The 15,025-nt window shown below is 40.8% G+C and overlaps 1 protein-coding gene across 3 annotated transcripts in view; it reads left to right on the top strand.

The window, feature by feature from the left end:
• Positions 1–14: 14 nt before the first annotated feature.
• adcy7 (adenylate cyclase 7) overlaps positions 15–15,025 on the top strand; it is a 49,227-nt gene continuing 34,216 nt past the window's right edge. For 2 of the 3 annotated variants that reach the window (XM_017428701.3, XM_017428699.3), the window contains exon 1: positions 16–164. The gene's annotated coding sequence lies outside the window, so the exon portion shown is untranslated. Of the gene's footprint in view, positions 165–15,025 lie in introns of all 3 variants that reach the window. The other variant, XM_017428700.3, reaches the window with a different exon arrangement.

Raw genomic sequence — 15,025 nt, 5'->3', positions numbered from 1 at the left:
GGCGCGTGGGTGTGACGGAGGAGGAGGAGCGTTCTCGCTCGGATCCTGCGCGCGCACGGACCGCTGAGGAGGACCCCGTGAAACACGCGCTGCCCGAGCTGTGTCTGCCTGCCGCGGCCAGAGCCGAAGGTTTGTCCCCCCTGAGCCGGGAGCCGGGCTGCCAGGTAAGATGCTGAACTTGTATTAAAGTAAAAAATAGTAATAATAATAATCTTGTTTACGTGAGAACGTAGGAGCTGAGCGCCCTCACCGCTCACATAGTTTTAATTGTCGCGCAAAAAAAAGGGGGGCAAACCCGAAAACTTCACAGCTGACACGACAACAACATCGAGGTGGTCTTGACACCCAAAAGCTGAATTGGCTCTATAAGAAAAAAAAAAAAGAACTAAACTCAGCTGGAAACGTATCACGTCGCCGTTTTATTTTATTTCATTTTTTCCTTTTCCAGCCAGTCACCAAAGAAAGTGTCAATGTCTGAGCTGGTTCCTCATTAAGGCAGGCTGAGAAGTTCTCACGTCTTCCAGCGTTCTGTCGTCCCAACTTGTTGCATGCCTCGCAGTTTTATTGAAGCCTTTCTGGTTTCCATGCACACACACACTCTCAACGTAAACGTCCCCCCTTCATCTTGTGTTGTCTCCTCGCCGGTGACCTCATGAGCTCAGAACCAAAATGTCTCCAGGACTCTCTCCGCGGCTCCTCATCACTTTAAAACGAATGACTGATTTTTACCTCCTTGGAAATGGATGTCAGTGTTCACAAAACGGAACATGTTGATTTTCTGTACATTGTTGGTGTGTTTTATTGCTCGCTCCAAGGTAAAAACATTACCAGCTTTGTTTAACTGAGAGCTATGAAATAATGTAAGTACATAAGAGGAAACCCAGAGTGGCAGACATATTGGTGATGAACAGTACAGGTTTTTGTTCTTATAGTCTCTGTTTTAGCTTTAACAGTTTGACATTGAAGTCTGACTCAATTCCACATCAGGAGATAAACCTTTGCCACTGAGACGTTGTTTTTTTTTATTTTTGACACCATTGAACTTTAATCACATTGTGGCCTCTGCATGTGATGTCACTGTCTGCATGAAACGGATTGTCACTTTGTGTTTGCATTGAATTCATCCTCAACCCTCGTTTCTTTTATTAGAGAGGCAACAGGGAGTTATTTCTTTTATTTTCTGTCCTCCCCGCTGCTCTGTGGGATTCGAACAGACGCGTCAGGCACAGAGGAAAGGTTCTTACCGCGACAGAATCTTTCACTGGAAAGAGGCCTGCTGCCAATACAAGGTCCGGGGTCAAGACTCTATTTGGAGACGTGTTTGTGGAAGTCGCTCTCAGTCACTCCTTTTGACTCGTTGTCTCTGCAGCAATGGTTTATTTCTCTTTTTAAACGTTAACTTTTCCTCAGAGTTTAGGGCTCTCTTCAGCCTCAGCCCTGGCGGCGGCTGATAAGCACATCATGACCTGCTCCTGTCTTTGTTTGTACGGCGTATGGACTCAACTCTTGAAAAGACTCCTGTACTCCAAACGCACAGAGAACCTTCACGGGTCACTTTCATGCCGTCATCACGGAGCGGTTTGTAGCTTTCCACTCAGCAAAGCTGTTGACATCATCCGAAAGAAAACTACTCAAAAAAACCCAAAACAAAACTTTTTTTTTTTTTTTTTTTTTGCTTGAAGTACGTTAGCTTTGGCCTTGGTGGGAAACATTTAGTCCAGAGCAGGTTTGAAAGAGAACTGGAGCAGATAAAGCAGGATGCAGCCGGAGAGCTTAATCGCAACTTATCACGACAAACTCAAATACTTCTGGGTCTTTTTTTTTTTTTTTTTGCTCAATTTCAAAAGCTTACTCCGGAAAAAATGATTATCAGACCACACCCGTGTCTTTTCTTCAGATCTAAGTAGTTTAAACATGAAGTGAAGGGTGTACTCGGGCTGGTGGTGATTGTGTAGTTGTACATAATAAAAAATAAAATCATGTAGTTTTGCATCTTCTTTCAGATATAATAACTAAAGCATTGCGATTGTTATTGGTGCTATAAGACTGGATTTTTGCTTTCGGTTTGCAAAGACTGGAAGAAAAAACGTCAAGCCGTGGACTTGATGATAAGTCTTTCCTATGGTCCAGGGCGCACGTGAGATTCTTTTGGCCCCGTTGAGCCAATTTAATGTGACAAAGTGCACAAGTCGACAAGTGTGGCTTTTCTAAAGCATCAAGAAATCAGCAGGAGCAGAGGTGTCAAAGTGAGAAACACAGGGAGGGGGAAAATTCAACACGGGGACGAAGTCAGGGACCAAACTGGAATTATTAGAAAAAGGAAGACATACATTCCCCCATGTTTTTAGAAGTAGCTGAAACTGAGCTGTTCAAGTTAAAAGGAGCCCAATGGTAACTAAAAAAAAAAACAAGTAAAACATTAGCTATAAGGAGCAAAACTCTTATTAAAAGCTAAATGTAGCAACAAAAAAAAATGCTAGCTCAACCCTAAAAGTAGCACCCGTCTGGCTATAATGCTAAATCATCAGTATGGTAGCTAAAAGAACAAGCAGCTAAATGTAGCAAAATATCAAGAATAGCTGAATGGTAGCTAAAAACTAAACGTAGCATAAGAAGACAAGGTAGAGCTGGTGTGCTGAAGCAGCTTTCAAACAGAGCAATGTTTGTGAAGTAATCAAAGATGTCTGAATGTATTTCTTCAGGAAAATAAGTGTAAATGAAGTTAAATAGTTTGAAAAGTAAAAAAAGTCACAAAAAGCTAAAGTCAAAGCACCTGAATGAGCTGAACATGCTGATAGACGAACAGCTAAAATAGCAGAAAGTATGCCGGAGTTGTTAGATTGCCACAAAGAAAACAGGACAAACAATAGCAGGAATGCTGAATCAGCATGAAGATGAAATAAAGCAGCTCTGTTGCTCTGATATAAGCCCAACCCTGCAGTCTATATTTTAGCTTGTAAGGTCATTAATGTTTGGGATCGGCCTCTGCGTTTTGGAAATCCTCATGGTTTGCATGACTAAGACGACTCTTGTGTGACATTTTGTTAATTTTCTCATCACACAGAAACACGTGGCGCCGAAGGCAGAGCTCATTTGGGGCTGCTTGCCTCTGGGTCGGCAGCGAAACATCAAAACTGCGCCGCCAACGCGGCGTCACGCTTTGACTTCAGACGTCTGAAATCGATTGGCTCTTTCCACGTCAGCAGCTCGGTCACACGGCAGCTTTCCTCCTGGAGCTCTGCGGCGTCTCCTTTTACTTTCCATAAAACTGACACGCTTCCTTATCCAACTCGAAACGTCCGATCAGCACCCAACCTCGACTCGGCCACCGCTTTCTTTCTTTTTTTTTCTTCTGTTTGCACGTTGTCACACACTTCGTTTGGTAAACTCTCACCGTCAGTAACAGGGCTGATTCATCTCTCTGCTGTAATAAAAGTAGCTTCTGTTAAAGTTCAGATCTTTCTGTCCGTCCTGGTGTTTCAGCCTCGTCTTATGTCACGTTATGGTTCCATCCTCTGAACACAAGACTTAACAGGTTTAATATTTTTTTAAACTAATAATTAACAAACTCTCTGTTCCACCTATTTTCACAGCATCTGCTCTCAGAGGCATGTTTTGGTTTCAGGAGCTAGCTTAATTTAGACTCTACGCTTCTTCATACAGCTGCTGAAGAAGAGTAGGGAGCCCTGACAGAATGCTTGCTGTTCCAGTGCATTCTGGGATTTGTAGTTTTAGTGGTGCTGTACACCTGCAAGCCAGCTCGTATGCGTTTAAAATATGACTTTATGGGCAAGGTGAAATTGAACGACGGGTCGCATCTGGCCCACGGGCCTTGAGTTGACACAGGGTTTGGAACCTTCCATTATTAATCCTTGTTAGGTCCACTTCAGGTCTGAACAGGAGTGTTTTTTTTCTTCAAAAAAGACCAACTTTATCACTTTATTCCCGATCATACTTGCATATCTAGTGGTTATAATGAAACAGAGCTTTGATTTGTGATATGGAGATCATTTGAATGATTGCTAGATAAGTCAGTAATAATCTGGTGTTCAATTGTTTGACGTGTATGAGCAGATAAATGCACCAAAACCTTTTGGCAGAATAAATACAATTTAAGTTGCTTTACATACTTTGGCGTTTGCCATTCATTCTCAGGGATGATTGTGTAATGATTCCCAGCTCGACATAATGGAAACACTGTTGTAAATATGCGCAGTATCAGATTAATTTTTACAATTTGATGGATCTAGGCAGGGACCATCTGTTCAGAGTTGACCAGAGAACAAAGTCACACAAAGAGGAAAAAAAAAGCCCAGGATCAGATCTGTGCTGCTTGGAGTGACGCCGGTGCCTACTTTGTGCTTCTTGTTGTTTTGTGACAAATCTCTTAATAACCAGTGGTGGAGTTGTTTTGTTTGGAAGCATACGCGGGGACCTTTTAAGGGATAGTTTGGTCATTTTTGAAGCGATGTTCTGCCATATAGCTATCAATAGTTAGCACCTTAACAGCCAGTGTGGAGAAAAGTATTAGCTAGTCTTCCAGGCTAGACTAAAGGCGAGCCAAATGAGGGCCAGCTTCTTATTGTTTCTCAGGCTTATAAAATAACTCTTTGTCAAAAAAGATAAAACACCAGTGTGAGAGAGAACATTATCTCATACCAAATCTCTACACTTTTGCATGTTGCCGTTTGTTTAGTTTGTGTGTGGCTGTTTTCTCAACCAAGCAATAAATAGTTTTATAAACATTTATTGGGCGGCAACGGGCTTGTCCATCTTCTCTTTAGGCATAAATGTCACACAAGGGCCTCCTTCGGCTGGTAATCCGCGGCACGTTCCACACCTCATAGAAGCAGCCTGATGCATTCAGCAGCCTCGGTGCCATCAGCGCATACAGGGTTTATCTGTGCCCAGCACACATGCAGTCACACCGTAGCATGGATGCTGGCCAGTTCAGAAAACGGCAACAAACTGAATAAGCAGTGTCATGCAAGAGTGCAGAGGTTCAGTATTAGCTAATGTAGCGTTCTTTCACACTGGTTTGTCGTTTTTGAGAAAGAGCTGTTTTAAAAGCCTGAAAAACAAACAAACAAAAAAACTAGCTCTTGTTAGCCTAGCCAAAGACTTTTGCCTGTCTCTCCACACTCCATGCTCTGATGTCATGGCTGATAATGAGGCATCCATCCATCCATCCATCCATCCATCCATCCATCCATCCATCCATCCATCCATCCATCCATCCATCCATCCATCCATCCATCCATCCATCCATCCATAACCACTTTTTTCTACTCCGGGGCGCGGGGAGCTGGTGCCTATCTCCAACTGTCATTGTTCGAGGGGCGGGGTACACCCTGGACAGGTTGCAAGTCCGTCACAGAGCTGTTTTAGTGAGTCCTAAAGTTTAAAAATATATGTTAGGTGTTTGTACTGTCAGGTCCTCTTCATGGTGAAAATAATGACGACGCACTGGAGCAATAAAAGGATATTTCATGACCATGGATATTTCATGATCATTTTAGTCACTGGTAACATCAACTTGTATATTTCCTGACCTTTTTTTTTTCTTGTTTTCTTCTCAGACCTTATATTACTTGTTTTTTTGTATCTCGTACCATAAGGAGTAAAGAGAAATGTGCTGAATCATGTGGCGCACCGAAGCAGCGCACAAAACTTCAGTCTGATAACGTGCATGCACCGAGAACACGCTGCACTCATGCTTTGATCTGTGCCTCAGAACAACAGTGGCCTTGACAGGAAATATGGGGAACCTCTACAGGAAATGCAAATGCGACTTCTTGCAGGTTTTCTTTAGAACTGGGGTTGACACCATCTGTCAGCCAGAGAGGCTCGAGTGCTCTCGTTCTCTTTTAGATACTTACTTTTAGTACCTTTTATTTTCCTGTTTTTGCTTTGTTACGTTTTAGAGTCAGCATCAGAGAAATGCAAAAACCCCTTATATGGTTTAAAGAGTACTATAAGAGTAAACCCTGTTATCTGCCTCAGATAGTTTTTCGTAATTGTTTTAATGTGCATGATTGCGTTGCCTCTTGGAGTTTATAGTATATAGTTTTATAGAGGGGATGTGTGACAGGATAACCTGCTGTCCTCCTCTGCTGGTAATCACTTACTTTTTCTCGCTGTCTTCATAAAAAAGCCACTTAGTCCTGTCCTCTCTAAACACACACACACACAGGCAGGGTTCCTCACATAATAGGCATTTTCTGTTGTTATTAGGGCTCATTATGCTTTCCAAATGCTTCTAACCACTTACAACGCTGGTGATTTCTCCCTTTCCCAATCCTCTCTCTCCGTCTCTCATTGTTTATATGCACTTCATCTCCTCCTCTTTGTAGCAGCCTCTCCACACTCTCCCTACCCTTCAGGCTCGAAACGAGAGGGGTTCTTCTCAGTGGATGAGGTGCTAATCCCTGAACACACACTAGGGACTAATCGAACTCATTAACTCCATCTCCAGAGCCTCCAGGTAGGGAGAACTGAGCTTCGATGCAAGCTTTCAGATGCGAATGCTTTGGAGTCTTTGTTTTTTTTTGTCTCGCGCAATTTTAGAAATAGCAATTTTAGCAAATTTGCATCATTAAACAGTTTGAAGGGATTTTGTAGGTCTATGTTTAAGTCATAAAAAGTCTGTTTTTAGCTTTGAATGTGATCTCAAAATGAGTTCTGACACGGTGTGTGAGTGTGTGTAATACACTTGGACAACAGGTGTTAAGTTATGGATGTAAACACAGCTACAAAAACAGGGCAAAACCCTCAAATCATGGGTTAGTGAAGCACTTATTGTTTCATAGACTCGAGCCATCAAACTCCCGAGCTTGTTTTCACGCCACTTAAGCTTGTTTGATCTGGTTAAGGTGAACCTGACTTCAGGTTGAGATCTGGCCCGAGCGTGAGAGGCGAGCGGAGACGAGATGACCTTCGCTTCAGACGGTGCTTCTCATAGTTCACTCCTACGATTTCCTCCACACTGTGCAGTGAAATTGTAGGAGGCTTCCCAACTGTTGGGAAAAAAACAAAAAACAAAAATGAGCTGGATGCCGCTGGGACTCGCTGTCTAAACTCTCTCAAGGTTCAAAGGTTTCTGTAATTGGCGTCATCAAATCTGCGGGAGGCTCAGCTTGTCCAATGGAATCCTTGAGTGAGCATTTTTAATTTCCTTTATGCTTAGTGCTCGCTTTGGGTTTTTTTTTTCTTTACCCTGTTTTTTTTAACTGTTTGAAAGTCAAAGCTGCAAATTGTTGTTGGTAGAGTTAGTAACTTAAAAACCTGAATCACCCCAACAGAATGGGGAGGGGACTGTGAAAATATCACTTTTGTACATGTTTATTCTTATGATAAAGGGGCCATATTGTATACAAAAGTGACTTTTTAAGTAGAATTTATTGCTCTTACATTACAATAAAGAACTTTCCCCTTACTTGAAGGCACAATCTTTATAGTTTTCTTTCATGTTCAGTCTTTTTATTATAAGAAAATGATCTCTTTCTGCTGAGATAAGGACTAATGTTGACATTTTACTCTTAGAGGTTTAGATTATGTTCGTACAAGTAGTGTGAGGTTACACATTGTATGTGCCCATTACAATATTTGTACAAGTTTTAGGACAAGCCCTGCAAATGTTTTTTTTAATTAATGACCAACAACGGGCACATTGCCAGGTTACTGTGTGGGGAACGTGTGCTCTTGAACGCTCGTCACGAGAACGCGTCTAAGCAGACATAAATAGAGTTCTATCAGTGACTGTTCGGGTCACAGGGCATACCAAACAGGAAAAGTCACCTTGAACTACCTTCAAAATGGATGCACATGTTTAGCTGTCTACAGGTACTGTCTGATTAAAAAAGGCGCTGGTGAGGGATGGGCAAATGTTTGCCTCAGTAGAAAAGTCTGCACATGAAATGCAGCACTCACATAAAACCTGTGAGATTATCTCCCCGTGACAGCCACGGCTACGCATCCTTAGCAAACAGGAAAAAAATAGCTTTAACTCAGCCAATTTTACATATGTGAAATTTGTGTATTTTATGCTAAACCGACAGAATCATCTTAAGTGCATTTTTTTTGACAATTAAAAAAATAAAAGATGATGGGAGCTCAGGTAAACACACTGTAAATGACAGCATATCCATTTATTATTTTACAAAGTATGCTTCTTTAATTCCATATATTATTGGTGCAGCATATTAGTTTGTTTTATTGTCTTTTTGCTCTGACAGTTTTCAGTTCGACTCGCACTCGTTCATGACTGCTAATGAATCCAGCCCAGAAAAACTTTTGAGAGGCCAGTAAAGGGATGCGGTATTCTGTTTTTTTTTTTGTTCGGAGAGTATCAGTACTGCTTTGGAGAGCCATTAGATAAATCCCTCCTCACCCTATTTGTGAAATTGTTCCATTTCCTGGGCAACTTCCCCACCCACACTCTTTTGTGTAAACACTCGCAGGAGCTTTTTATCTTCATTTTGTGATAAAACGCATCAGACGTTCAAGGTGAATCATTTATTCCCACTCAAAAACATCCCAAATTATAGATTCACGCGGCCGAATATTGCTCGGATTTCCTTTAATGCGCAGCTTTGAGATAACGCGTTGCTGCTAAAATGCTTGGAGTCAAACAGATTCACAGGAGTTGACCTTTCGTGTCAAACTTCTTGATCAGATGCCATGCTGAAATACCCTGCAGGCAGCGTGAGCTTTCTTCCTGTGAATGTTTTGAGTGCGGATGGTGCAAATGTGTGGGTGTCTTGCTCTCTCTTTCTCCCCTTTTCATATTCAGTGTATTGTGCTCGCTGTCGTTCAAGGACATTATGTAACGCTTTTGAGAGCACCCCATCTGGAGAAGTGCCATTGAATCGAAGAGTTTGCAGAACTCACTGCAGAGATGAAAAACTTACCTGTGAAAGACATTAGTAACTAAGGACACCAAATTGAAAGAGGATTCTGCTGTGTAGCTGCTCAACAGTTTTACTCTTTGCACCTTTCTGTTCCAGTTTATTAAATTCACAAAACGCTTTATGTAACAAAAATCCATTTTGTGCCTTTTGAGTTGATATTTCAACTAGTTATTGTCATCTAAATCTTTGTTTCTTAAATGTAAAGTTAGGAGGTATGAACTTGTTATGCTGGTCTGGACTGTGTGTGTGTGCTGGTTTGTGCACTCACTCTTTCAAAAATGTGCAGTGTTTGCATGCCTCAAACAGCCTTGCAGCACTTTGCTGCCTCAACAAGCAACTCATTGTGCTCGTCTGGTTAATGAGTTATTAGTGAGGGATGTTTCTGGTGGAAAATGCATCAATGAAAAGATCAAATTTGGTAACTAGAATGAGCCTGAACGGAAAACCGAGACATTTTGTACTTCTAACTTTCTAAGTCAGCATTTACAAGTAACCCTAAACCAAAAAAAAAAGGTGAACAATTAAAACAGGGGTTTTCAACCCTGGTCCTCGAGGGCCACTATCCTGCATCTTTTCCTTGTTTCCCTGGTCCAACACACCTGATTCAGTGGTTAAATGACCTCTTCGTGTTCTGCAGAAGCCTGTTAATCACCCGCTGATTCAAATCAGGTGTGTTGGAGCAGAGAAACAAGTAAAACATGCAGGATGGTGGCCCTCGAGGACCAGGATTGGAGACCACTGAATTAAAAGGTTAGCATTCCTTGAAGGAATGCATATCGCTCGCTTCCTCCCCTGTCAGAGTTTCAAACTAAGATCATCTTTTGTTGAGGATGTAGCTGTTCTGGTCAAACCTTGTAAATGATGTGATGTGAGATGTGTTTGCGCTCGGAGGATTTGTTGATCATGACTCTCAGCTGCTACCACACCAAATTTTAGCTCAAATTTCTGATTTCTTTCTGCAAGTTTCATAACAGTACGTCCGGGGATTCACCATATTTTATATTTTGCTAACAGTAAAGGCAAACGAACACATGCACATACACACGGACCTGAGCAAACAGTACCGCGATCAGAGGCAGATAAGGAATATTGTGAACTGTGTAAAGAAGTCAAGTTGTGGAAAAGATTTCTAATAAATACAGTTAGATACTCAGCTGCAACAGGATTGATACCAAACCAACAGCTGTCACCAATAAAACCCAACAAAACGTAGTTTTTCTTATTGTCTCAGGGCTTCAAACTGCAGACATTTAGTCATATTTTGCAACCATTTTTGGAGACTAAATTCAACATCAAGGTGCCCCAGTTTCTCCCTGAATTATAATTTATATGTATATATATATGAATTATCCTTTAAATCCATATCAGGCACATCTTTAGAAGCTTTGTTGACAAAACTTTCAACTTATTTGAATTAAAAACAAACAAAACTATTTATTAGGTCGTTAAAAGTGATAGCTGGTTTTTGTGATGATGATTAGACGCAAATTCAAACGCTGATCTCGGCTTTATGGAAACAAATATCTACACCTCAGATGGAAAGCATGGGACGGAAAATGTCAAAAAAAAAAAAAATGCAGCTGGTTATGTTCTGCACACACTTTGTGGCCCAAAGTAAATATAGTTTGCTAACTACGACCACAAACAAACACCAAAGACTTGTGAAACAGAACAACAGCGCAACACTTTATTAGTCCGTTTATTTATAGCTGAAACATTTTAGTATATGAAGGTGTTGAAAAGTTGCTGTAGAGCCCCATTTATTGTAAACTGGTAAATGTAATCAAGCATTGAGCATTTTCCTGAGTTTACTGGCCTAATATCTATTTACAGAAACACTGAACTAGACAAGTTTTTTTTTAATCAAAGTTTGTTTGTTTACATTTCTTGTCTTGTGACTATAAAACTGTCCTCAGAAGATTAGTGAGACAGATTACTGCTGTCACCGTTTGGGACGCAGTGGTCTGGTGGAGACTCGCAAAGCTTTGGAGTCGCACGTCTCACAGTCTCAAGAGACCACGGTCCTGCTAATAAATACTGAGCTGGTTAGCTAGTGTTTCCTGTGTTCTCGCAAGTATAAATGGAATCATCTGCAAGAAGCATTTACATTTCTCAATTCTCAGTATTCTGAGAAGGCGATTTCACTTTCACAGATCAGAAGGATGATTACTATTTTGGGGGAGGGACCATTTAAAAAAAAAAAATCAATAAGTTTTTTTTTATCTGTGCCTGAGCTTATCGAATGTAACTCGATCCCTGTTTGTCTTGTCAACCTAAAATCAGCGGTTGCTTTCATAACAGCATCCGTCTGTGACTAATTGTGCAGTGGCTACAGGTTCCCTTTTTATGAAGCTGTCCTTGCAGAGTTGTTAGGGAAATGAGTCACAGTTGCCAAGGAAGTGAGATGCTGTGCGGTCAAGTGTGTGTTGCAGGGTACGGTTTGCTTTCGCTCGAGAGCTTTCAGAACTATGAAAACCGAGTTGGCTGTTTAGATGTTCGGGATCTGCAGAAATGTATTTAGACTTCAACAAAAAGAGAAGAAACGAGAGAGATAATTGTCGAAAAACGTGTTTGTCCTGTTGGCTCTTTTTTTTTATTTAGTAAAACTGAGATTTTTTACTTGAAATGATCTGCTACAGGCCGACTGATAGTCAGACCTGTCAGAAAGGCTTTTATGAACCCCAACATTTGTGGCAACTCATCTGTATTGAAATCACTTTCTCTGCTCTGTGTGACATCTGTAAACTGCTAACAGCTGACTGAAGCTGATTCTGAAGAAAAAAACTTGTTCTGCCTGTTCCTCTTTCAGGTAAAGCCTATGTGACAGAAGAAAGTGTGTGTGTGTTTGTTGGATGTGAGCGTTATGTCTCAATGCATGTTGTTCAAAAGAGACTTTAACTGTAATAAGAGTGAAAGACTCTAAGGTCCAAGTTTATATGATTTTATGCATTTTATGAATATGGAGGTTCATAAAAAATCATTAAATCACATTAGCAAGGTATTAAAGAAAACAAATCTGAGATAAGCGACTATCAGATGTCATCAGATCCAGGTTTTAACAATATTCACAATTAAGTTGGTAGTAATCTAAGAAGCTAATCGTGATCTGAACAGTTGAACTAATTAGAGAGGCGTGTGGAAATTTACAGCTGAATCAGTACCAGTTCTGGACTTGTTAGGAGTGGAGTGTTAATAAATATCATGTTATATATATAGTGTAAATTGAATATAATAGTTCTCTGCTAATGATGAAGCTGCTGCCTGTGTGTGGTACTTCACTGGTTGAGGCTGAGGGGAACAAATTAGTAAAAACAGGAAAATTTGGTTACCTATTTTCAAAGCTGTTGATTCTTTTTTACTACTTACCTGTTAGATCTTTAAGTTTTCCGTAAATTAAAAATTTGTACAATATGATTGAAAAGTATTATATTTCACTCATAGTAAATATTATTAAGCAATATCAGTACTTATACATATTGCAGAGGTTTCTCCTTGGTTCAGAAATCTTAGTCACTGTGGCTAATCATCAGCAACATCAGTTAACCACACGCCAAGCTCGTCACTCAGGTCTGATCTGTATTGTTCAGAAAAATATTTTTATATAATTCTGCTGAACACTGAAAAAAAAAGGATTTGAAAGAACAGCTGGATTCTTCTGAGAGTCTCATTTAGGGGCTCTTTTGATGCTTCAGGCTGACTTATTTTAATCTTAGTCAAAGGTTCTTGCTTTTATGTAAAAAAACAAAAAAACAAAAACTACATACCTGTTCTAAAAACATTTGCAAAAGAGAAAATTCATTCAGGCACAAAAAGGCTCATAATCTCAAGGGTTGAGCCAGTGTTCTGTTGACACACAACAGACATCTTGTCAAAAAAAACAAATTTAAATGGAAGTTTTAGGCACTTTGTTACCAGCAGTCCAACACAAAGACACAATTTGTTCTCTTTTCAGTCGTTGGATTTATGAAAAATACCAAAGATAGCACAGTTTCCCACATAAAACAGTACTTTAGCACCAGGAAGGGGATTCCCAAAGAGCTATTAGCTGAAAACTTGTCATTCAGCAGATAATGAACTTAATGATGCTTCAATAATGAAGCATCTCTCAGGTCCTGTGTCAGGTCTTTGCTGGATTATTGTTGTCTGTTTCTTAAAGACGGACTTCCAGGTACTGTTCATCTGCCGCCAGAAGTGCTACAATATCATTTTGCATGTCTTCTGTCTTCCACTTTTCCACTTTGCTCTTTTTTAAATTACGCGCTATACAACATGTTGTCATGGAACAAAGATTGAACAGAAAAAGAGTAAAAAAAAAAGCAGCCAAAGGTCAAAAAAATACTGAAAGACCTTCAGAAAAGCTGGAAAACGACAGACCAACACCGCTGCGAAAGAATTACAGAAAGACCTTGGAAGCAAAGAAATTAGAACTCCTTTAAACGCTTACAAAGCTGTGAGTTTATGAAAAGGCTTAAAAAGAAATGTTTAATTTTTTTTAATTAAAACAGCATTTCCAGAATTCCAGTTTGAACAAAGCAAATGTTATACTTGTTAGATAAATCATGTTACACTTTGTGTTACTTTGCAGAAGTCAAACTGAAACATCTAAAACAGTAATATGCCATAAGACATACAATAAACATTAAAGCACATGATCATTGTTTCCTAATTGTGTTAAACACATAATTTCAAACCATAACAGCATTGAACAAAGCATGCTGGTGTGTATAATGAAACATATGAAGAACACTGTTTTAATCAGCGTTGTTTCTCCGATAGTTCTTTTTGAACACCGATGATAATCTGTTGATCTTCGTCAAACATCTCATTAGAGTCACTTACTGCACACAGACCTGCTGAATGAGTTCCTCACACCTGGATATGTTAGGTTGACGTTTGGAACATTGTGAAACGGTGACTCACTCTTTGGGAGGGGCGGCAGAGGAACTCGGTTCAGTCATTTCAGGCCAGCTCCTTGGAGGAAGCCTGTGTAGACAGATGCTCGGCAGGAGGAACCTTGCTCTTCTTCCCACTCAGTGACGGGAACCCCAGAAAGAGTGGTAGTTCATCCAAACATTCCTGGCTGTGTTGCTCTTCAACGGTGATGTTTTGCTGCACATTCCTTGGCTCACAGTGGCAAAACATAGGGGATGGCTTTCACAAAACATGCAATCGCTGCCCGGCCTCGCGCTGCCATGGACCAGGCTTCCATTGAGTCCGAAACTGGCAGAGCCAGCGTAAAACTGTCACGGTGTGGATTACAGGTGGCTCTACGCTGAACAGACTTCAAAGGTCAGCTGTGTGTGTGTTTGGGGGGAAGAAAAAGTGGCGCAGGGTTGTCTATTTTAAGAAAGCTGTTGAAGACACGCGGGGATTGACAAGGATGCTATTAGTTAAATTCTCAGCCTCTATCGACTCTGGTCCTCCACGGCTCCTAGAAGGCTTTTGAGGTAATGAGATCCCTCTGTGCTCCTTCTGCGTCAGTCTGACTGTCTGACCTCTCGTTCGCTGCAAAACTCTTTAATTGAAGGCTTGGAAGAGAGTGCCATGCAGCACTTACAGCACGGGCAGTCAGCATTTCTTTACCATGGCGCACATGCATTAGTTCACTGAAAGGAGCTATTTATTCAACACATCTGTAGTAGGCACTCATAAACTTTGTGCTAAAACAATCAAAACTCGCTCAAGCACTGGTAATGCTCTATTCCCTCTATTCAGTTTATTCAACTGGAATCGTACCGCGGTCGCCTCCCGGCTTTTTTTAACAGATTTAATTTTTTTAGACTTCTTTGTTCAGAAGGTCAATCATGGGCAATGGCAGGGCTATGCTTGACTAACTTGTCTGTCTCTTTGTAAGGGAGAACTTGTTTTGCAGATGCTGCAATAAGACACCGCTGATCACTGAGCTGAGCTTTACACAGACGGTCTCTGAACTGTGAAGCAATTGGCAGTGTTTCCCCGTGACCTCGCCTAAACGGGCCACCCGGATACCTCGCAGCTGCCAGAATATAACCGGTGACTGATTTCAGTATGTATTTTTTTGAGCCACAAGTACAGAATAAAGTTGCTCATAGATTTTTATTTATTTATTTAGTTTGTGGAAATAATCTGCATTAAGA

Source organism: Kryptolebias marmoratus, linkage group LG15 (assembly GCF_001649575.2).
Source record: "Kryptolebias marmoratus isolate JLee-2015 linkage group LG15, ASM164957v2, whole genome shotgun sequence".
Taxonomy (NCBI): Eukaryota; Metazoa; Chordata; class Actinopteri; order Cyprinodontiformes; family Rivulidae; genus Kryptolebias; species Kryptolebias marmoratus.
Note: the sequence above shows the minus strand (reverse complement) of the source record. Positions and strands in the feature narration are given on the sequence as shown.